Below are 25,834 nucleotides of genomic sequence, written 5' to 3'. Positions count from 1 at the left end.
ATTTCCTATGGAAACACGGTCCTGACTATAACTATCTACTGGCGACCGCCAGTAGATAATATATATATATATATATATATATATTACCTACTGGCGGTCGCCAGTAGGTAGTTATAGTTAGGACCCCTTTTCCATAGGAAATCCGCAACATTCTATTTTGAATAACTTTGGCGCCGGTCGACGAATCCTTGCGAATTTCTCAAAATAGGTGGGGCGCTATGCTCCGCTCCTACCCTGAAAGTCTCGGGGGGATTCGTCAAGCGGGGGCTGAGATAAAAGGGGGGTCCCAAAACGCGTTTTTCCCATGCATTTTTCCATAGGACCTTTAGACAGGGCTACAGCCCGAACGGCTGAACAGAATTACTAGAAATTTGGCAGAGAGGTAGTCCTCAGGTCAAGGAAGTGCCTTTTGTAGGTTTGGTGTAAATCTGTTCAGTAGATTCTGAGAAAATAGCCTTTAAATCAATATATATATCTGAGCCAGCTTACGGTACGCTTACCGTAAGCTTACCGTACGCGTACGGTGGCGTGCGCGAGCGTGATTCTGATTGGCTCTTAGATCTTAGTAAACATTCGAAACAGCCGAAACCAGGAAGCGGCGGCCGCCATTTTCTCTCTCGCACTGAGAGCTAGGTTGTTAAATAAAACCAATAAACATGTAAAGGGGCTGTTTAGACAGCTCCCACACACATAGCCATGTTGAGGGAGTCCCCAAAGACCCCCCAAGGCCAAAAATGCAATTTTTATTTTTTCGCTAATTTCGCCGATTACGCTTACCGTACGCGTACGGTAAAAAATGTAAAAAAAACACTATCCACACTCTCCCCACCCCCTGTGCTTTTGGTGGCCGAAGGCCACCAAATGTGCATGGCTCATTGCAATTGTGAAAAACCACAATATTTTAAACAAAAATAATAAAAGAAAAAATTAACAACACTCTCTCCACCCCGTGTGCAAATGGTGCCCGAAGGCCACCATTTGTGCATGGCTTATAAAAATTACGAAAAATTAAAATATTACCTTTCAAAACGAAGTGCATCATATGTCCTCCATGTGCGCACGGTGCGCGAAGCGCATCATGCGTACATGGCCCATCCTGTGTAAAGTGGGCGCGCGGTGCGCGAAGCGCACCGCGTGCTTACTGTGCGCGCACGGTGCGTGAAGCGCACCGTGCGCGCACGGAACGAACTGCGTTAAGTGGGCGCGCACGCCACGAATGGCGTAAAGTAACATAGCATTTAAAAAACCGTACAAATTCACTGAAAAAACCATAGGTTTCACACACGTTATAGTTAGGAATTAGCATTTAAAAAACCTTGCAAATTCACTGAAAAAACCATAGGTTTCACACATGTTATAGTTAGCGGAAATTTTACTGATAAAAAACCAGTGAAATTCCCCCGTTATAGTTAGTGCAGGCAACTATAACTCACGCGACCGCAATCTTCTGCTGATGACATATGTGTCTTTATGAAAAAAAAATATTTGAAATATATGTATAGCTAAAAATGTATGGAAGAAGACATGGGCAAATAAGTGTCTAAATACAGTATTAGCATCAGCAGAGGATTGCGGTCGCGTGAGTTATAGTTGCCTGCACTAACTATAACGGGGGAATTTCACTGGTTTTTTATCAGTAAAATTTCCGCTAACTATAACATGTGTGAAACCTATGGTTTTTTCAGTGAATATATATATATATATATATATATATATATATCCGAGGTAACCTTTTTCCAACAGATTCTAATAGCAGGCGAATCGGAAAGCAGGAACGGACACCTCTTGTATGGTGCAGAATTTTTATTATTTAATGCGCTAAGCCGCCATGACGCGTTTCGGTCTCCCAAGACCTTGATCACATGACGCGCTGACATCCCTTTCCTCAATTTAAAGTGCTAGTGCAGTAAACATGGACAACAGACATTTCAATTGGAATCAACCTTGAAACACATATTCCTGTTAATACATATGTAAACATTGGTCACTGTGCAAAAATGAGCATATATTGTGCAACTTGATGCGTTTTATAAATAGGTTAATCAAATCAATAAATATCAATTTAAAAACCATGATTATATATAAAATCGCACACAATGTTAAGCAGATCCTTAATTGATATATTTACACTGTGCAATCCGAGCGTTTTTTGTGCAAAATAATGCATTATATAAATAGGTCATCAAACTTAATAAATATCAAATCTTAAAAACCATTTATATAGACACGAATATCCAGCTAAAATGTATATAGTGGACCTTCAATTTATATATTTACACTTATTAATTCCTGCATAATGCAAAAAAGATACATATATTTTTACTAATGTGTGAAAAAAGTATCCGCTATGCGTTTTGTATTAATTGCATGACCAATGTCTTACATATACGTTAGTCCGTAGATCATTTGTACATGCTAACTGATATCAAGTGCTCACCCTAGTGCAAGTGTATTATTTCATTGTTTTATCTTGGTTATTTTTTATATTTTGTGTATATATATATATAATTCACTGAAAAAACACATACAACGCTGAAATTCACCCCTCATAGTTTAGTTCAGTGAACTACAACTTATACCCCCGCCATGGCAAGCGTCACTGTTGACACTCAAACTGCACTTTGTGGTTTTTTTCAGAGAAATTGTGAGGTTTTTTAAACAACATGAAAATACCAAACTTAACTATAACACCACTTAAACCTTTGGTTTTTCATTGATTTTCCAGCCTTGCACCCTAGTCCAAGGATCACAGTTTGGATCTACAGGTCCCTGGAAGCAAACTTCCCAACCATGATGCACCTCTCATAACCTCCATGAGAAAATCATAAACATGACACATCAAATCTTAGCAGACTATCATCATTTTTCATAAAGTAAAATCACCGTAGAACATATTGCAACTACTAAAATTAGTAAGGTACCACCAACAAATGATTTATATTGGGTCTTCAAACTGTTAGAACTTTTCATATGTGTTCCTTTTTGTGACTCTCAAAAACAGACTTTTGCTACAGTGAATTTCAATGGGGCCAATGAACACAAGTCCTGTAATGGCTGCCACAACATGTTGTCCATGCACTGGCCAGTCAACCAAGGGAGAGTGTTCACATTACCACCTAATTTTTTTTAATTAATCTGCAGGACACAGAGACCATGTCCCTGAGCACGGTAATGGCTGCCACAACATATTGTTCATGTTGTAGCCAGCCACTTCGTATTAACAAATACTCATTAAATTGGGAAATTGGGAAATGAGAGTATATCTGGGTACCAATGGTCCAGATATCACTAACTTTTTCTCAAGTTTTCCTCAATGGTTGACCCCTTCATGCCCAATCCTAGTACCTCTCTAAATGCAAATTTCTCTGAATGGAGTTATTAAGTAAACAAAAAATGCCTTTCCTATGGAAACTCTGCCATAACTATAAATACTCTGATGCTATCGCCACTAGAGTATTACATATATACAAAGATTGACGTTAAGTTATCTTTGTTTATATCATCTAAACATAGGTTTAAAAATGCTTCAGGAAATAAATCACTGAAAAAAACAGAGTTAAAGTGCATAGATTGTTACAAAATAAAACCAAAACATATCTGATATTTGCAAGTTATGGTTAGGACTTACACAACAGCCATGCAGACCATAACTCACAAACCAAATGCAATGCTCATGACCCCACCATTAACGAGACAGATGTAATTACAAATGTTGCACATTTCTTAAAGATCAGATTACATATCATATTACCCTCAACACTATCAAAGGACTGACTATCAATATAACATTTAGTGGTTTACATATGTGTTGTTATCTAATTAGGTTGTGTTGTTAGATATCACTTATGGGTATAAAACAAATTAAGAGGTCATTGTGAGGTACTAACCATGTAAGCACAAACCTAACACTTTTACATTTTGTTTATAAATCAATTATATATATCTATATCTAGCGGTCCCAGTAGGTAGTTATAGTTAGGACCTATTATCCATAGGAAATCCGCAACATTCTATTTGGAATAACTTTGGCGCCGTTTGATGAATCTTTGCGAAATTTTCAAAACTGGTGGGGCGCTCCGGTCCGCTCATATCCTGAAAGTCTCGGGGTGATTCGTCAAGTGGGGGCCGAGAAAAAAGGGGGGTCCCAAAACGTGTTTTCCCCATGCAATTTTCCATAGGAACCGTTAATCGCAGCTGCAGCCCGAACTGCTGAACGGAATTACACGAAATTTGGCAAAGAGGTAGCCCTTGGTTCACACTTGTGCCTTTTGGTTAAATGGTGTAACTCCGTTCAGTTGTTGCTGAGAAAATCACAAGTAAAATCATAGATATATCTGGGCGGAGCCTAACCACACATCTCATCGTGAGATCTGATTGGCTGTCAGCACTTCATCCAAGAAGTGTTGGCAGCCATCTTGGGACCAATATACATGATAGCACCTCATTAGAAAGCATTGCAGTTAATAGAAGGTTTTAAGACTTTAGTTACATTTTAAATCATTTGTTGATGGTACCATACTCATTTTAGGAATTGTGGTGTGTTCTAAGGTGATTTTACCATGTGAGAAAGCCTTCTGCGCGGATATCATGAATCATGTTTGAGAGAAAACAATTTTCTCATGCTTTTACCACAGAGGTTTGGAAGGTGATCTATAAGCTAAACTGAGAGCATATTTTCTGTAAATTCACATTATCTTTCTCAGTCATGTGAGAATGAAGTCTGACATTCTCAGTAAAACATGTACATCCAACAAGGGCAGAGACTGTCAGTTGATTCCTTTGTGTTCTACTGCAGCTTCCCAGAGTGTTCTAAAGAACAACTAGAGCGCTAACATTCCTACTTATGACAAACGTATGGCACATCTGAAGCCATTTTGAATGGAATAAAGTGGTAACTCTTAAAACATTTAATTTAAAAAGGAACAAAATGAGGGGGTTCATTTTGCCATAGAAAGTGTGATTAGTGCTGCAGAAAGAAAAATTAGGGCACATTTTGAGTGACTTCTCAAATCCTCTTCTATTTCATTAAAAAATACTGACAAGCAGACTGAAACATGCCGTTTGAATACCAGAAGCAGACTACCCTGGTGAGCAGTAGCTTTACTACAGTGATCTAATGAGCAACTAGAGTGCTAACATTCTGAATTTATGGCAAATGTGTGACACATCTGAATGCCTTCTTGATGGAATTAAAGTAAAAAACTGAAAGTATTTCCTACTGAGGAGAGTGTAGTAAATGAGGAAATTAGGAATCTTCATAACAAATAAGTCTCTCAAGATGGCCACCCGAGACAAAAGAGCCCAAATGTAGCACAAATATCACCCAGATGTAGCCCAAGTATAGCCCAATGACAGAATGTCCAAGAGTGTTCTAAAGAACAACTAGAGCGCTACCAGTCTTACTTATGACAAATGTATGGCACACCTGAAGCCATCTTGATTGGAATAAAGTGGTAACACTTAAAACATTTAATTTGCAAAGGAACAAAATGAGGGGGTTCATTTTGCCATAGAAATTATGATTAGTGCTGCAGAAAGAAAAATTAGGGCACATTTTGACTTCTGAAATCCTCTTTTATTTCATTAAAAAATTCTGACATGCAGACTGAAACATGCACTTTGAATACCAGCAGCAGACTTCCCTGGTGAGCAGTAGCTTTACTACAGTGATCTAATGAGCAACTAAAGTGCTAACATTCAGAAAGTATGGCAAATGTGTGACACATCTGAATGCCTTCTTGATGGAACCAAAGTAAACAAGCATTGAAAATGCAATTGGTCTCGCCCTGTGGAAATTTAGCTTGCAAACTGAACATTATCTGCGCCATCTTGCCCCTCCCCAGCACCACGCACAGCGAACGCACGGCTGCCATTTTAGGCACCCCACTCTCTCCCCACTCATTGTCAATCGCCAGCGCGGTCCCCTTGGCGCTGCAAGCATCCCCCGCGCGCCGGCCACCCCCGCTCTCTCATACAGGCCATAAACCCTCTCCTTCTGCGCGACCCTGCTACGGAACCACATCCGACCGACATCCCATACATGGTCATGCCTCTCCTTTGATAACCCCCTTCCTCTGCGCCCCATTGTCCGAACTGGTCCCAGGCCATCACCTAGCCCTGCAGATGCAGTTTATTGCCCCTACTGTAAGGGAAACACCCCACATCAAAGGGATTACAGTAGATCAAAGCCCCTACTCCCTGAGACCCGACCGGTCGCACACACCCCCAGGAATTGGCGGAATACCCTGCTGCGCAATAGCCATCTCCTACTGTGGATGGGGTGGGAACTTCTACTGTATCTATGTGTGGGAACGGATCTGAACCGGGGCTTCAGGGGATATTCCCCCGCACATCAAGGGAATCTCGAGAATGTACTATGTGTAATAAAGCAATAAACCAGTGTATAAGAGACCAGGTCTCAGAGATGCAGTTAGAGCACCTCGTGACGATACCTTGCTGTCTGATCTGATGTGTTCTGCTCCGACGGAATAAAACCTTGTTTCCTGCCTTCCAGTCTCCGGCGCCTGCCTCTTTTATTGGTAAATTATCGAGTGGTATGAGAGGCGATTACCGCCGGGCAAATACTTGAAAGGATACCGACTGAAACTGCCGCTACCATTTAACAATTGGCGTCCCAAACGTGGGGCCCATCAGCGACACGTGGATCCAGTGGGAGAGGTCCCGACGACAGAGTGAACGACTGCAACGATCGGGAGAGCTCCTGCCCAATAGACCCTCGTCTGGCAGCCGATCATCCGAACTTCACTGGTTCCGAGCAGACCTCTCTCGAGTGATCTACGGTCCTGACTGGGAACCATCAGGAGTGCCGCGGCAAATACGGAGAGTAGAGGACAATCGGGCGCTGGAGGCGGAAGACGAGAAACTGTCCACGCGGTCCGGGTAAGGTCGTGATACACGACAAATTGAGAAATAATTGATTGATTGTTTAATGCTCTGGAAATACTAGTATTGATACTCATACTCATTGATTGTGCTCATTGATTGTTCTCTTTGAGATATTCGCTGTCTACCAAACGGGGAGGAGTAGAAATACTCTCTCTCTCTCCCTTTGCAGATAGTGAAGGGTAGGTAACGCAGACTTTTGTCCCCGTTGAAACCCGTCGTGCCTATCTTTATCTCCCCATTGATTGATTGTCCGAACATTGATTGTTTTGAAGAATAGTGCTTTTTGAGATATTCTCTGTTTGCAAATAACGTAGAATAGGAATATTCTGTCTAGTCTTTGCAAATAGTGAAGGGTAGGTAATGCTGACTTTTGTCCCCGTTGAAACCCGTCATGCCTATTTTTATCTCCCATTGATTGATTGATTGATTGATTGTCCGAACACTAGTTGTTCGATATTGGTTCTTTGGAGGTATTCTCTGCTTGCAAATAACGAAGAATAGAGATATTCTGTCTAGTCTTTGCAAGCAGTGAAAAGATAGGTAGTGCTGACTTTTGTCCCCGTTGAAACCCGTCATGCCTATCTTCTCCCCACTGATTGGTAGTTGGTTCTGCCCGGACCGCTTATTAGAGGTGAACCATCCGGCTCCACTGGAGGGCACCCCTAATAAGGACATGTTCACCAAATATGGACTAGTCGCCGTAGCTTATACCAAGCTATGACATAAATATACAAAGAAGGACCCCGAGAGTCAGTGGCCACTGATGGGATCCCTCGACGACCATAAGATAGAGGCGCTAGAAATAGCTCTGCGTAGCAATAAGACGACGCCTACTATGCTTGACAGTATCGGCATGTGGCGCAAAGAAGCGACGCAACGGAAAAAGAGGGAAGAAGTAAAGGCAGAAAAGGAATTACGAAAGGCAGCTCACCTTGCCGCTAGAAAGTTAGAAGAAGACATAAAGGAGAGAAGGGAAACTAAACTAAGACAGGAGCCCGAAACCTCAGGCCAGTACGCTGTTAGGACCCCTTCTTTGCTCTACCCTGAGTTGTCCTCCAAGCAGCGAACGAATGACGAGTTACTGTTAGGTCCCCCGATCATTTACATGCCCCCTCCGTATGCACCCTCCCAATCAATAGTGCAACACCCACAACCCCCGAACGCGAGCGAAAGCAGTACAGGGGCCTCGGCCCTCACGGCCTCCGCGCCGGCTGAGCCTCTTGTGCCGAACCCAACGTCGACTACAACGCTAGACGACCATGAGATAGGAAAGGAAGAGTCCACCAGAATGAATCGATTAACTAAGGATGAACGAACAGGAATCGACAAGATAGTAAAGGCACTGGTAGGATCCTTTTTGACCTTACAAAAACTAAAATAACGCTAGGAGTTAGCCCTTTGTGGGACATATGAAACCAAGGGAAGGAGTCAAGCTCACGGTCGAGACGACCGCGAGGTAGCCCGACTCCATTACTTTCGCTACCTAAACATGTCTGCCCTACTGCCCACCCCGCCCAATAAGCATGACAAAATCCCGCACAAACGGAAGCCTGCTGACACCCACCATCGACGTCACCAAACTAGGGCTAGATCGCGCACAATTGGGCTGTGTTATTTTTCCGATTGCACAGTAACCTCCTTGTGCTCGTCATCAAACTACAAATATGTACAAACACTCCAACGAAGTAATGTAGTTATAACATTTTAATAACCTATAGGATATAACAAACACACCAACAGGGTAAACAGGTTAAAACACGTTTTTAAACAACTATTTACATGACAGTCTGCTGCGACCTGCATCCCAAAGCATTCACGTCCACGTGACACCGTCCTCGCCTCTCCTTCCTCGAAATTGCAACATTGGCCTGTTTTGGGCGGTTCTTTTAGTTGACTTTGGGCTATAAAAGCCATGCAAAAATCCCTTGACACCAGTGGCGGGCGATTGTGCGAATAGGCCGGAGGCTATACGAAGCGCCGAAGTTCTGGCAACACCAAGGCGAAGCCCGCCATGCTGTGCGGGCCTACCCGTTTTTCTTTCTTTCTTCAATCATGGCTGACGCCCTGGCGGGGGGAGGCGACGCGGACGGACCTCCCCCACCTCCCCAGGTGGAGGCTCGCCGGGCGCCCCAGCCGTCTTTGACTCACCGGCCAGCTAAGCTGCACCCAACCGTCTTTAATTCGCCGGCCAGCTAAGCTGCACCCAGCCATCTTTTTCATCGGCCTGCTGAATTTCACCCTGGCACGCTGTGCGGATCTTCCCAGTCACTTCTTCCTTCAATAACGGAGGGTGCCCTGGCGGGGGGAGGCGACGCGGACGGGCCTCCCCCACCTCCCCAGGTGGAGGCTCACCAGCAGATGAGGGCACCCCAACCGCATCTTTCACACGTCAGCCAGCTGAGTTGCGCCCTGCCACTTCATTCGCCGTTCGGCTGAGCCGGCACCCCTGCACGCGGCCGCCAGGCAACCACCCAAGCACCGGGTTCACCAGGACTGCCGCTAGCACCCGACGTGAGGAGTGGGCCCCCGCAGCAAGGTAATCGGGGACCCACCCCGGTGGTGATACCATCCAAACTGCTGTCGTCACTGCTACTGGAATCACCCCGGTGGCAGTACCACCCGAACTGCTGCTGTTACTGCTGCTGGCTCCTCTCCGGTGACTGTACCGAAGAGCTGCTGCTACTGCTGCCCTTGAACTCCGGCGGTTGACCCCTCCGGTTCCAGGCCTGGCCCACCGTGAGACTATTCTGGACTCGAAAGCTTGTTTGCTAGGGCATGGGCCCCACCCTTGACAGAACGCTCCCCTCAGCCTTGCAGAATTGGTTGGAGTCATTTGACATTCGACTCCTGCGGACTTCCGATAAGGACAAAACCACCACCATTGCTCTTTTTGCCCCCGGGCGGCAGCCACCTTGCCTCCGCTTGGTGCAGTGAGACAGTAAAGCGTCGGCGGAAGAACCCGCCTGCTGCCCCGCCCTAAGAACAAACCGTGGCATTGCTACAGGGTTGCAGTGACGCCATGCTGACGCAAAGTTGACGCTAACGAAAGTTCTCGAACTACCGAAAGGAATTCTGGTTCAACAGCTAATTCATGGAAAGACTTAGACTGTGCACTGACCCGACCCCGCCCCAAGATGGCGCTGATGTAGGAGTGGCCTACAACTCCTTGTGGCGTTCCAGTCACGTGACATTTGTGTTAAAAAGAGATATATATATATATATGCGATGCTTTCACACATGATGGTGGGGAAAAGGGGGGGAACCGATTTTTATGTTAATCTAGTGTTGCTCATGTTGCTCGACGCCTCTCACAGCGTGGCCGGTCTATGGCGGCTGTAGGCCCGTACTTCCATACTGACATTGTTTTAAATAAAGGGCTTCTTAAAAAGGAATTACGAAATCAGTGTCATGACTAATCATCTAGGTTGTTGAAGGTTTTTCTTTTAAATAAATGATTGTTACTCCTAAGCGAAAGCATACAGATAATACAGACACAATTTGCCTAAAAATCTTTTTGTTTAACGGAATTTGTACCCATCACGCCTGCCCTTTTTCCAAGAATTGTCAAATCAATAATGAACTATAACTTAAGGTATATGTCGCACGCAAGGTATGGTATCCTGCACCATAACACACGACCAATTGAGAAATACATGCACGACCAGGGAACGCGAATTTAGGAGATGAATGAACTAGAACATCTTTGCCTCGAACTAAAGAATAATAGGTCCGTGGTATTACCCACCCCTGCGGCTAGCCTGGTACATGGTAGGTAGAACCTTTCGTGTCTGCGCGCGCTGGGGTATTTTGAATACTGCACCTCCCCTCCCCTCCCCTCTTATTTTCCCCTCTATAGGTCACGACGAAGTTCCGACTGAAGAGTGGAGTGGACATGGACCGAACCAAGTTCAATATCAGGGAAAACATAGACAAACGTTGTGAGATAGTGCGTAAAATTACAGACCACCATTGGGAACATGAAAAACTGTATGATATGATTGTGCGTGTGTACTACGATTATACGATATGAATGTGTATGCATTTCATGTTCGGGTCACTTGAAGAGAGCGTCATCGTATGATTGAGGTGCTCGTCCACCGATCAAAGGGAGGAGAATAAAGGGTCAGACAACCCATAAGATAAACTACAAAATGCTAAAGGTACGCAGCATGCATAGGAATAGAGGACAGGAAAGGAGAGGTCCCCGTGCTCGACGCAGCCCTGAGTCTCCGTCTTGATGCATGTACTGTCACACCCTATCCGGCATTTGTGTGTACGTGGTCACCGAATTTATGTCTTTTCCCCGCTTGTGTTTTCTTACATGGAACAGACCCATGCTACTCCATGTTGTGTGTGCACCAAGTGGCCTATTATCTTACCCATCTCTCTCTCTCGTTTTGTGTCGTATGTATGCCAAAATAGCCTACTTGATGCACACGTCTCTCTCTCTCTCTCTCTCTCTCTCTCTCTCTCTCTCTCTCCCTCCCTCTCTCTCTCTCTCTCTCTCTCTCTCTCTCTCTCACTCTCTCTCCCCCTCCCTCGCAAAAGGCTCTTTCTTGCCCTCTTTTCTTCTTGAATAAATTAACGACATACACCTCTTTGGTAAGTGTATAATTGGCCTGAACACAGTGGTGTTCGAACAAATTGACAGAAACAAAAACGACCATACTTTACCACGTTACTACCTCTCCTTTTTACAAACGTTAAGCCTAATCGGCTGAGAAGGAAAGGACAGGTAAGACGACTGATGTCTCCCAATCTGACCCTCAACACGGGGACTATATGTCAGTGGTTTTTGTTCTTAAGGGACACCATCTCCACCGCCCAGAATTACCCCTGACCAATTAGCCCGAAATAGAATGTCTAAAGCACCCTGTTCTCCCAAAGATAACTCCAGCCCTATACTAGCCGTCTCAGAGTATCCCGAACGAAACAGCTGATGGCCCTGTTTTAAACTGATAAAGGGTCACCTACTGTATGAAAAGGATACTCGTGAACGCATGACCATAGCACCTCGCACTTACGGGTATTACCAAACCTTGTATTATAGGGCGCAGAAACTGACACCTAGAAGGCCAGACGATGGACAGGGACACCCACAGAGCCCTGCACCACAGCAGTAATTAATAGATTAGTAACACGCACCTTAACATCAGAGTTAATAGACACCAATCATATAGTAACAGATAAGAGCATTTCCGCAACTACTCAGTGGTTGGGAGAGAGAATGAAGTATGTAAATGTCTTCCCTGCCAAGATCTCTAAGACTTTCGTTTCTTATAAAGGATAACCTGCAGCCATCGGAAGAGAGGGGTCGGACGTGGCGCACAGTCTGGCTGCGGATCATAAAGCATCTATGACATCGACCAAGGGGGAAGCGACGAAGCAACAAGGGTGTGAGACGAGACACCATTATCAGAACAATGAGCGCGGAGGGCTACATCGAGGCCCCTGCTCACTGACCAGCGTGCCTGAAGTCTCAACCCGTCGGGCCCGATTGGTGGGCTCAGTGCTGAAAAGATTCTGCTCTCCTTGGTCCGCATTTTTGATCCGATCCCATGCCACCCCATTCTCTCTTCCTCTTTCATTTGGACTATGACTTTGACCTACTACCGAGGAACAAAAGGCCGGCACCCTGTCTCAAAGTGCCTGTGGTGAACTGTGTTAAGGAACAGGACTGTGATCAAAGAACAGTGAGTGGTCACACCCTGCCACGTGAGAAATCGGATTTGAGCTGGACCTTAGCTCCACCGCCGGTGCTCAACAGTGCCAACGAAAGAAGGACAACAATGAGAGCTTACCAGTGATAGCTCTTTATAAAACAAGGACACTGGAAAGAAGGACCCATGTCAAAGTTGAAAATCCTCTCCCAACCACCTTATAATATTAACTATCTTCTTATCAAGTTTTCATGATGTTGCATCAATCACTTCCGACTGTACACTGAGAAGTTAAGAAAATGTAACTTTGTATAGTAACATTCATACAACACCAGCCATGTACACGACTATACTGCAACTTTGAATGCACTTCCTCCTCGCCTACTTTATCAAACTGTATGAGACAATGTACAAATGTGTCAGATTACTCCTGCCTACCCTAACGACTCTGTATCTTTAAAATGTGTGACGAACATTGTCGATACTGTAACTGAAAGGCTAACAAAGGTGAATATTGACCGGACAAGCTGGCGAGATATGTTAAAAGGGAGGACTGTGGAAATTTAGCTTGCAAACTGAACATTATCTGCGCCATCTTGCCCCTCCCCAGCACCACGCACAGCGAACGCACGGCTGCCATTTTAGGCACCCCACTCTCTCCCCACTCATTGTCAATCGCCAGCGCGGTCCCCTTGGCGCTGCAAGCATCCCCCGCGCGCCGGCCACCCCCGCTCTCTCATACAGGCCATAAACCCTCTCCTTCTGCGCGACCCTGCTACGGAACCACATCCGACCGACATCCCATACATGGTCATGCCTCTCCTTTGATAACCCCCTTCCTCTGCGCCCCATTGTCCGAACTGGTCCCAGGCCATCACCTAGCCCTGCAGATGCAGTTTATTGCCCCTACTGTAAGGGAAACACCCCACATCAAAGGGATTACAGTAGATCAAAGCCCCTACTCCCTGAGACCCGACCGGTCGCACACACCCCCAGGAATTGGCGGAATACCCTGCTGCGCAATAGCCATCTCCTACTGTGGATGGGGTGGGAACTTCTACTGTATCTATGTGTGGGAACGGATCTGAACCGGGGCTTCAGGGGATATTCCCCCGCACATCAAGGGAATCTCGAGAATGTACTATGTGTAATAAAGCAATAAACCAGTGTATAAGAGACCAGGTCTCAGAGATGCAGTTAGAGCACCTCGTGACGATACCTTGCTGTCTGATCTGATGTGTTCTGCTCCGACGGAATAAAACCTTGTTTCCTGCCTTCCAGTCTCCGGCGCCTGCCTCTTTTATTGGTAAATTATCGAGTGGTATGAGAGGCGATTACCGCCGGGCAAATACTTGAAAGGATACCGACTGAAACTGCCGCTACCATTTAACAGCCCTGGTTTAAGTTAAAGCAATTCTGTTTGTAATTAGGTGGCTTTTTAGCTTTGCTTTTTTATTAGTGTTTTTCAAACTTTCATGTACATAACATGCATATGTATGCATATATGTATATGTATATGTATGCATGCATTTATATTTGTATTTATATAGATATGCAGATTATATATATGTTTATATATGTATGCATATATATACACATACATACATCTAAATGCATATGCATATATATGCCAGCCGAGGATTGAACATTTAAGGTAGGAGGGTACACGGCATTGCGGGGAGAGTGGTGTGCGAGCAGCAGAGACAGCGGGACGCATTCGCAGAAACGCTTGTCACTTCTAGCTGCATAAAATATTGGAGTCACTTGAATATGTTGGCGGACACGCTCAGGGACCGCGAGGCGGCAGCCTCTGAATTATTTAGTAATATACCTCAAGGCAACTCAGTAACATATCAAGTTGCGGCAAATCCAGTAAACACAAATATTAAAGACAAATTCAGGCTGCTAGAAAAACTGTCTAAATCAGAACAAGGCAAATGGTGGGAACGTAAATCTTTGCAGCACTATTTAGATGTGGATAGAATCCCGAGGGGATTAAGAATATTAATAGCCCCCAGCTATGACCAACCCAATCCGAGCATGATGAGAGACTGGGCCCAAAGTAACTTGGAATCGTCCAGGAGGCTAGTCGAAATCTTAGTTAAGTATGCTGAAATAGACAGAGTGGAACTGCAGGAAAAAATTTAAACACTGAATGAAAAAATTAAACAAATGAATAAGGGCGACGAAGAGAAAAAATTAAGAGAGGAAATGATAGTGCACCTAAAAAGAGAGGAAGACAAGATTAAAGAGCGTAAAGCTTTTAAATTCCACCGAGACAGAGTGGACTATGAAACAGGTCGTATTTTCACTTTTTCTAAAAAATACGATGTGATGAAAACCAACAATATTAAAAAACAGAACGAAACGGATACCAATGCATCTACACGCAAAGATACTTATGAACCGATATCAAATTCTAATTTAAGTTCCAATCTGGAAAGTGAGGCAGAACCAGAGGGCCAATCATCAGCTCCAAGAAAAACACTACCAAGCCTATCTCCAGGCGAAGAAATGAATTTTTTAGTGGAAGAAAGAAGGGCGACGCTACGTCCGAGGATTCAGAAGAACGCCAGAGGAAGAGGCGCAACCATAAGTGGAGACAGAGGAGAAAGGCAAACCGAGCGGCCAACAGTCAAAAAGCCAAGAGGGAGAGGGAGGGGCTGGTGGAACCACAACTAAATAGAAATCCAGCAAAAACAATCATCAACCTCACGGGAACTACCTTAACAAAAGCTGAAGAACACATTTTATCATTAGGACTTTCATTGTGCCCTGAATCAAATTTCAATTATGCCAACACCAATGGACATATACAGATTCATAAGGAAATTAAAGCTAAAAAAATATCATGCATTAACAAAAGAAAATAAGATAACAAAAGAAAAAGAAATGGTGGAAATTAACATTTCTGAAAATGACCAAAGAGAAACATCGCAGGTAGCAGATTCAACTCTACTGGAAACACTTATGGAATTACATAATGCAAGCTCCACCGAAGGTGAAGAAAATACTAATACGCAATCTTGTCTTCAAAACAACAGTGAAACAATACAGACAATAACCTCACCTACAGCTGAAGAAATGCCTGAAAGAACAAGTACCCCTTTCAAAAGAAAATCAACATTCAATCCTATAATGCCCAGAGACAGTATTGAAATTTTTAATGAACAAGTAACCAATAAAATCAAAAAACTTAACTACAAAATACTGCAAAGTAAACAAAAATGGCACCCTAAAGATAGACAGTACAAACAGTTAATGACAAAATTACAAAGTAACAAGAACTTGATTGTAAGAATTGCTGATAAAGGAGGCAATATCGTGTTGTGGGATAGAAATCAATACATGAAGGAGGCGCTATCTCACCTCAACGATAGATCATGCTATAGAATCAGCAACTGGGGTGCGTTAAAAACAATACAAGACGATTTCTATGGGAAAGTGCTGGCATGGAAAAGTGCAGGAATCCTAACAATGGAAGAGTACAAGTTCATACACAAAGAAAATCCAACTGTACCCAATATTTACTTAATTCCTAAAATTCATAAAGACATCAAAAATCCACCTGGCCTACCAATCATATTGGCACAAAATAGCCTATTGGAAAATGCCAGTCAATATATACACTATTTTTTTACAGGAATCAGTACATTCCTTGCCAACATACATTGGAGACACCAGCAATTCCCTAGAAAAAATTAAAACTTTGTATGGAAAGATGGATACTATTTAATGCCTCTGGATGTAGTGTCACTTTATACCAGCATAAGAGACAGGGACGGTATAAGGGCACTAGAATATTTTCTGAGCAAAGGCAAACCAAGACTACACATTGTATAATGCTAAGCAATCTAACTAAATTTTGCCTAAACAATAATGTATTTGTGTTTGATAAAACTGTCTATCAACAGGTATGTGGTGTTGCGATGGGGGCCAGCTTCTCCCCCAGCTTTGCCTGTTTACACATGGGCTGGTGGGAGGAGCTGGTCCTCAACGTGACACACAAGAAAACAATGGACAAAAATGTGAAACTATTTCTTAGATACATTGATGATATTTTTGTTGTTTGGGATGGCTCATTAACTGAAGCAAATGAATTTTTAAAAAGTATTAACATTAATGAGATCAATTTGAGTTTTACGGCAACAATTGATAGTCACACTTTCAATTTTTTGGATGTAGAGGTCTTTGTAAAGAGCAAGAAACTGGAAACAAAACTTTTTAGGAAAAAATTAGCAAGAAACTCGGTGCTTCACTCTACGAGTTTCCACCCAAGACATCTGATAAACAGTATCCCCTATGGGGAAATGTTAAGAATCAAGCATATTTGCAGTAATTTAATTGATTTACAAACAGCACAATTAGAAAGCAAAAAAAGATTTTTAGCAAGAGGATATAACATCAAAACAATAGATGCAGCAATAGCCAAAACTATGAGACTAGAGCGGGAGACTCTTTTAACAACTAAGCCAAACAAATCAGAAAAAGACAACGAAGCACACCAATTGCGTTTGATTACTACATTTAGGGGCCGATTCCGATCCTGGAGAAACCGGGTACGAACCGTCGGTCGGAGCGTTTTCTCCGTCCGACTCGTACCCGGGAAATAAACATTACAAACATGCAAGTACGATTCGCACGGAAAAACCATTTCCGTACGAACCGTAAAAAACACCGATCGACTAAAAAATACATACCAATGTGATCCGAGACAGCGCCGACGTGACGTCGGGACGCATGCAGGCTGCGTTTCACGAACCAGGAAGTACGATCCGCACCGACGTCACCCCGCACGGATAAAAATCTCCGGCTGCCAAAAACTGCCGGAAAATCAGGATGACGCGCACAAGGAGCACCTGTACGCGACAGACAGCCATGGACTCGAACCTACGTGTCATCCCAGCACTCATAGCAGTCCACCTGCTCTACAGGAACCGACGCAGACGCCGCAGAAGGTCAGAACAACACCCAGGGGCAAAGGGGGGGGCAGGGGCAGGACACATAACCCCCACCCAAGTCACAAATCACACATGCCCTGGACATACCTGACCTGCAGGACCTGGTCACCTCGAGGGGGTGGGGGCGTGTCCAGCAACGCAAGCGTCCACCACAACGGAAGTGGATGGTGACGCGAACCGGCAACACAACGATACCGGTACGTACCGTACCCACGCCTTAAGAGCGTGGGTACGGGTCGTACCATGCCCACCCCTACGTCACCCCAACAATGGCGGTACGGCCCGTACCCACGTTCAAAAGGCCTGGGTACGGGCCGTACCAGCATTGTTCGGGTGATGTAGGGGTACGCATGGTACGACCCGTACCCCCGCCCTGAAGGCCTGGGTACGGTGCAGACCCCCAATGGGGTGCCGTAGGGGTACGCACCGTACCCAGCCCTTCAGAGCGTGGGTACGAGTCGTACCACGCGTACCCCTACATCACCCCAACAATGCTGGTACGGCCCGTACCCAGGTCTTCATAACGTGGGTACGGGCCGTACCGCCATTGTTGGGGTGACGTAGGGGTGGGCGTGGTACGACCCGTACACACGCTCCTAAGGCGTGGGTACGGTAGTACCCAGGCCTGCAGATCGTGGGTACGGGAATGTACGAAGCGTACCACCACCCGTGTATGAATGGAGCGTACCCACACCCCACCAGTGTATGGACGGAGCGTACCCCCACCCGTGTATGAATGGAACGCACCCACACCCATGTATGAATGGAGCGTACCCCCACACGTGTATGAATGGAGCGTACCCACACCCCACCAGTGTATGTACGTAGCGTACCCACACCCATGTATGAATGGAGCGCACCCACACCCGTGTATGAATGGAGCGTACCCACACCCCACCAGTGTATGTACGGAGCGTACCCACACCCGTGTATGAATGGAGCGTACCCACACCCCATCAGTGTATGTACGGAGCGTACCCCCACCCGTGTATGAATGGAGCGTACCCACACCCGTGTATGTCCCGAGCGTACATGCCCAGCCACAGGAGGGGTGGGTGCAGAGTCCTCCCAGCAGTGCCCAGACACAGGAGGGGTGGGTTCCTATTACTCCCAGCAGTGCCCAGACACAGGAGGGGTGGGTGCAGAGTCCTCCCAGCAGTGCCCAGACATAGGAGGGGTGTGTGCAGAGTCCTCCCAGCAGTGCCCAGACACAGGAGGGGTGGGTGCCTATCACTCCCAGCAGTGCCCAGACACAGGAGGGGTGGGTGCAGAGTCCTCCCAGCAGTGGCCAGACACAGAAGGGGTGGGTGCAGAGTCCTCCCAGCAGTGACCAGACATAGGAGGGGTGGGTGCAGAGTCCTCCCAGCAGTGCCCAGACATAGGAGGGATGGGTGCAGAGTCCTCCCAGCAGTGCCCAGACACAGGAGGGGTGGGTGCCTATCACTCCCAGCAGTGCCCAGACACAGGAGGGGTGGGTGCAGAGTCCTCCCAGCAGTGCCCAGACATAGGAGGGGTGGGTGCAGAGTCCTCCCAGCAGTGCCCAGACACAGGAGGGGTGGGTGCAGAGTCCTCCCAGCAGTGCCCAGACACAGGAGGGGTGGGTGCCTATCACTCCCAACAGTGCCCAGACACAGGAGGGGTGGGTGCAGAGTCCTCCCAGCAGTGCCCAGACACAGGAGGGGTGGGTGCAGAGTCCTCCCAGCAGTGCCCAGACATAGGAGGGGTGGGTGCAGAGTCCTCCCAGCAGTGCCCAGACACAGGAGGGGTGGGTGCCTATCACTCCCAGCAGTGCCCAGACACAGGAGGGGTGGGTGCAGAGTCCTCCCAGCAGTGCCCAGACACAGGAGGGGTGGGTGCAGAGTCCTCCCAGCAGTGCCCAGACACAGGAGGGGTGGGTGCCTATCACTCCCAGCAGTGCCCAGACATAGGAGGGGTGGGTGCAGAGTCCTCCCAGCAGTGCCCAGATACAGGAGGGGTGGGTGCCTATCACTCCCAGCAGTGCCCAGACACAGGAGGGGTGGGTGCAGAGTCCTCCCAGCAGTGCCCAGACATAGGAGGGGTGGGTGCAGAGTCCTCCCAGCAGTGCCCAGACACAGGAGGGGTGGGTGCAGAGTCCTCCCAGCAGTGCCCAGACATAGGAGGGGTGGGTGCAGAGTCCTCCCAGCAGTGCCCAGACACAGGAGGGGTGGGTGCCTATCACTCCCAGCAGTGCCCAGACACAGGAGGGGTGGGTGCAGAGTCCTCCCAGCAGTGCCCAGACATAGGAGGGGTGGGTGCAGAGTCCTCCCAGCAGTGCCCAGACACAGGAGGGGTGGGTGCAGAGTCCTCCCAGCAGTGCCCAGACACAGGGGGGGTGGGTGCCTATCACTCCCAGCAGTGCCCAGACATAGGAGGGGTAGGTGCAGAGTCCTCCCAGCAGTGCCCAGACACAGGAGGGGTGGGTGCCTATCACTCCCAGCAGTGCCCAGACACAGGAGGGATGGGTGCAGAGTCCTCCCAGCAGTGCCCAGACACAGGAGGGGTGGGTGCAGAGTCCTCCCAGCAGTGCCCAGACACAGGAGGGGTGGGTGCCTATCACTCCCAGCAGTGCCCAGACATAGGAGGGGTGGGTGCAGAGTCCTCCCAGCAGTGCCCAGACACAGGAGGGGTGGGTGCGTATCACTCTCAGCAGTGCCCAGACACAGGAGGGGTGGGTGCAGAGTCCTCCCAGCAGTGCCCAGACACAGGAGGGGTGGGTGCAGAGTCCTCCCAGCAGTGCCCAGACATAGGAGGGGTGGGTGCAGAGTCCTCCCAGCAGTGCCCAGACACAGGAGGGGTGGGTGCCTATCACTCCCAGCAGTGCCCAGACACAGGAGGGGTGGGTGCAGAGTCCTCCCAGCAGTGCCCAGACATAGGAGGGGTGGGTGCAGAGTCCTCCCAGCAGTGCCCAGACACAGGAGGGGTGGGTGCAGAGTCCTCCCAGCAGTGCCCATGGAAAGAAAAGGGTGCAGTACCCACAGATACAATGCCCACAATTGTCAGTCAGGTGCTCAAAGACCCTGCAGAACACGTAATATGTGTGCGAGGCTGGGAGTACACACATGCATAGTGTGTAAAAGGGAACATGTCCACATGAAGTAACTTCAATATACTCCACACACAAGTACAGTGACCACCAAGGATGCCACAAATGATGCAGGTGGAGACATTGCCCAGCATGCATGGCCAAAGTTGAACGGATCCGTCACACACCAAGGATATGTAGACACAGCTCAGCACAACATTTAGGAAACACCCTGCAGGGAAGATGTCAGGGTCCACAGAGGAAGGAACACACCTTGGGACAATGTCACCATGCAGTAAGAGCTTACATGAACAAAGTTATTTCGCAAATACCTTGTGATGGCACACAGATACCAGGGTCCACCCCATGAGCAGCACATTTCCCAGACACCTAACACATTATCCCCACCCCAAATCATGGAGCAGCACCACCAACAGCAATACCAGAAAAGCAGTAGTGTGCAAAGGGAAAAAAACATTGCTTTATTCAGCATTAAAAAAAACATTTGTTATTAAAAGTTCAATATGTACAAGGCCCATAGGGCAGTCCATAGTCCAATTCCTGGTGGGGGACACATAGGGACGCGTGTCCCCTAGCTTGCCTGCACAGTTCATACCTCCTTTGCTTCCACAGGGGGGGGGCATCATGTGGGGGGGAAGGACCAGGCACCGCAGGGACAGGAGGGACAAGGGTAGGTGTTGTGGGTGCAGGGACGGAGGACTCGACCACAGGGGGTGGGGCAGCGCCAAAGGTGGAGGTGAGAAGGGCGCTGCACACGGTTGCAAGGTCCTCCAGCGTCTCCCCTGCACCCGAAGGAACCACATGCCCCAAGGAGGGGGGGGGGTCAGAGGGATGGGTCGCAGCACTACTGGGGGAGGGTGTGGACAGGGGGGGACTCAACCACCCTGACCGGGGACTCCTTTGACCGCTTGCGGGGTGGTGTCACTTTGGGGCTCAGGGACAGAGTGGCCATGAAGGATTCTTTGGTGGAATCCTGGCCAGGAGAGCTGAGGGGAGTGGATTTGGAGGTAGTGGGTTGTGATGAATGTGGACTCCCACTGTGGCTGCGTGTCTTCCGTTTGCCCCCCGACCCAGTGGGTGTGCCTACTTCACCCTGTGTGTGCGTGACAGGAGGTGTGCGCTTGGCCTTCCCTGGTGGTGTGGTGCCTGTGTCTGGTGGGGTGCGTGCATGGGACGTCTGGGTGTGCTTTGGACAGGCATGGGAGTGGGAAGTGTGGATGGTGCAGGGGTAGGGGTGGGGACGTAGCGCTGCAGGAGACCCACTGCTGCAGTCAGTGTCGAGTCAATGGACCTCAGCAACTGGCGTTGGTCAGACTGCGCAGCTGAGATGCCCTCCATGTATGCCTCCATCTGGGTGAGCACTCGTGTGTGGCCATGGAGGACATTAAGCATCGCAGTCTGACCAACCTGCAACTGGCGCAGGATGTCCACAGACTCGGCATTGGTGGCAGCAGTGGAGACAGGGGCAGGGGGTGCGGTGCCTGGCAAGAAGGAGACACGAGGTGACCTAGCACGGCGGGAAGGGACCAGAGCAAGTGGGAGGCCGGTGATGGGAATCGAGGGGGCGGGTAGAGATCGAGTGCTGCTGTCAGCTGTGGGAGCAGCCTCCGCCTCCTCTGGGAGATCAGCCTCGGACCCGTCAGCGTCATAGTCGGTGGTGTTACTGGACAGGTCCTCCGCCTCACTCCCCTCGGCCTCCGTGCCACTCGATGCGCCAGACAAGACAGCACTGCTGCCACTGGTGCCTGCTCCCTCCTCACGGTCCGTGCCAGTGTCTCCCTCGGTGTCCCCAGACGATGCTGTGGGCAAGGTGAAGAGACAGGAAATAATCAGACACCTGTATACATATGTCACATGAGTCAAATCTACATAGGTCACAGTGCATAGCCTGGAAAGCAACATGAGTAACATCTACAACACAAGGTACATATGTAGGCCCTGCAACACACAGCTGGTTGACCCACCATGCCACTGAGAAACAATGGAGAGCACGACCCAACAGCAAATTTCTTGATATCAAATAGGATAGAGGAGCCAGGCTCTGGGGACAATCGTGCACAGCATCTGTACCACACAGAGTTGACAAAAAAGGGATGAGCAGGAACCATGTCTATTAACTTTTTGCACATGCTGCAAAGCTAATACATTAAAACATGCACAACATGACTGGGTCACTGCACCTTGAGTGTATGTCCAGACAAACATCACACACATGCCAGACCTAGCAGGGGGACTTCAGATTTGGACATGTAGGCCTTTCCTGCACAAAGCACCCCCTACCTGAGACAATGTGATTGAGACAGAGGAAGTACTTACACCTCTTACTCTGGGATAAAAACACGTGGCCTGCACTAAATCCTGATTGTACACAAACCACCCCTGGTGCGCCTGTCCACATATATCATTGACAATCAACCATCATCAGATTGTCGTACCAAGACACACAGGAACTGCCCACTGTGAGTATGCACAAGCAAAATTGGGTCATACTGTACAGTGGACACACGTAGCACAGTTTACGTTAATACAGATGAGGCCAGGGTACAATGCCACAGAGCCCAACCTATGCCGAAGACACAGAGAATGTCCACATAGTTGGATGACACACATGATACCTAGGAAAAGGTGCCCCAGGGCACGGTAGTGGCCACACACCTCCATGGTCCTGGATGGATATGACTGCAACTGAAGCAACCGTCCATGCACTATGCATTACTCCCACTCATGGACATCATGTCAGAGGGCACAACATTGGACATGCATGCTGGAAGGCAGTACACTTTAAAGACACACTCCTATGTTGGGACTCAGCATCAGTGCCAACTGACATGGACCCCACAATGACTGAACTGGCCAGGGCACAGCCAAGGTCCCAAAACCTGTTACACTCCACCCCCACACATGATGCTGCAAGCATTGGGCACTTGGATTAACTGCCAGCCTAGATTACCTTGTGCAAGAGTGACTACACACAGACCAGGGAATCCATGGCAAGGAGGGGAAGGGAGGAAGAAAGGCACCGGTTTACTTTGGGGAACTGGTTATGCACTGCACATGTAAACCCTGGCAGTGTATCCATGCAACTGCGCACTTCCAAAAGCTGGGGAAGACCACCGCCAGCACACGCTTATGGATGTGGGTCAGACGCCGGCGCCCACGGTTCTTCCGGCTCTCAGGTGAGTCCCCCAGCAGGACCCGTGCAATCCTCCTCGTCCAGCACCGGATATCCTGCCAGCGTTTCCTCACCTGGGCTAGGCGCCGCTTCCGACCCTCCGTATTCCTCACGGCACTGACGGCTTGCTTCCATATCTCCCCCTTGGCATGGACGCCTACCTGTGAGGATGCAAAAGTGAGAATACTTTAATTCACCTGAGCAATGACACAGAGACACACATATTAACAATTTGTCTTCTTTGAACAGGCCATGGTATGCAGGCAACTCATTGCACATTTGTCATAGGGACATAACCCACTGTGGAAGGCAAAATGCACTACGTGGCATTGAAAGTACACAGGTGGCATGAGGGGTGCCACACAATCAATGATCCTGGATCACACTGTGCATCACAAGCTACACAAGGATTATGTACAGCACCTCTAAGCAGTCACATGCCCCAGCCCACTGACGCTACCTCAGCAGAGTACACAGACACACACAGGCACAGGACAATCACCTGCCATTGCCAACTGCGGGTACAAACCTCACTCTGCCCATGTGCCACTAGACTGGGGGGTGTCGCAGGTGTGGGGCTGGCTCAGCACGGCAGTCACACAGCACTGCTCCCTTCTCACATCACATGGGCAGGGTATATCCATCCCTCATGCAGCTGGTGTGCAACACTCCCCATATGCACTCACCCACATGACAGGGGACTTACACACACACCAATGTCCAGGGGACGAACACATCATTTGGACACTCACAGCACAGGTACACTGAACAAACACACATCTATGGGTACTGTCACCTGTCACACTGGGGGGACCACAGAATCACATCAGGACTGTAGCAACAACATTCCCAGGAGGAGTAGCCAGGCAGAATGTGGCATGCACCATGCATTGATTGTCACAGTAAGCACAATGCAAGTGAGGAGTGCACACAGGAACCACAGCATACTCTGCATGGGAGACATGAGGCCTTCCCCACCCTGGGACCCACTCGAAACAACATTGCATGTCTGTCACACAGGGACACAATGCCAGAAGTCACAGTCACAAAAAAGGGGCACAGTCTAAGCTAGTGAAGTCTGCACGCACCTGCTCCCCTGGTCGACCATACAGCATGGTGTACTGTGGGAGGATCACATCCACCAACGCCATATTCTCCTCCATGGTGAATGGCTGGGCCCTCTCCAAAGACCTGGACATGGTGCCAGAGGAATCACGAGCAGCAGCAGTGTTGTGGAATGAAAGGATGTGCAGGCAAGTGCTCTCTCATGGGACCTGGCTGCCTTATATCTGCCTTGCTGGCCTGTTTCATTTACAGGAGTACAGAGTGATTGGTCAGTCACATTAGCATCCTACGTTTCCTCCAATCCCTTTAAACCTACCCCAGTGAGTGGCTTTGCATGGTTTAAAAATTGAGCATGATGTCAAGTCAACAACCACTTTGCAACAAAGTATATTGTTTCAAACCGACTTCTGCTGGCCACCTGATGCAATAATTCAAACTTTAAACTCGGTCTCCATGACAACCAGCATGCATTTAGGCCCTTAAACTTGTCCCTCATGTGTCCCCTATGTTATTTCAATATTTACACACAGGTACGGTCCGTTCCATGGCCCTAGGGCACCCCAAATGCAGTGATACGGACCGTACACGCGTGTGTAGGGTCCCTATCACTATGGGAGTGCTGGCGTAGGCGTACGCCATAGTGATACGGACCGTACACGCGTGTGTAGGGTCCCTATCACTATGGGAGTGCTGGCGTACGCGTACGCCATAGTGATACGGACCATACACACGTGTGTAGGGTCCCTATCACTATGGGAGTGCTGGCGTACGCGTACGCCATAGTGATACGGACCGTACACGCGTGTGTAGGGTCCCTATTACTATGGGAGTGCTGGCGTACGCGTACGCCACAGTGATACGGACCGTACACGCGTGTGTAGGGTCCCTATCACTATGGGAGTGCTGGCGTACGCTTACGCCACAGTGATACGGACCGTACACGCGTGTGTAGGGTCCCTATCACTATGGGAGTGCTGGCGTACGCCACAGTGATACGGACCGTACA

This window comes from Triturus cristatus, chromosome 1_1, assembly GCF_964204655.1.
Source record: "Triturus cristatus chromosome 1_1, aTriCri1.1, whole genome shotgun sequence".
NCBI classification, from domain to species: domain Eukaryota; kingdom Metazoa; phylum Chordata; class Amphibia; order Caudata; family Salamandridae; genus Triturus; species Triturus cristatus.
The sequence above is the reverse complement of the archived record's forward strand: the minus strand, read 5'-3'. Positions refer to the sequence as shown.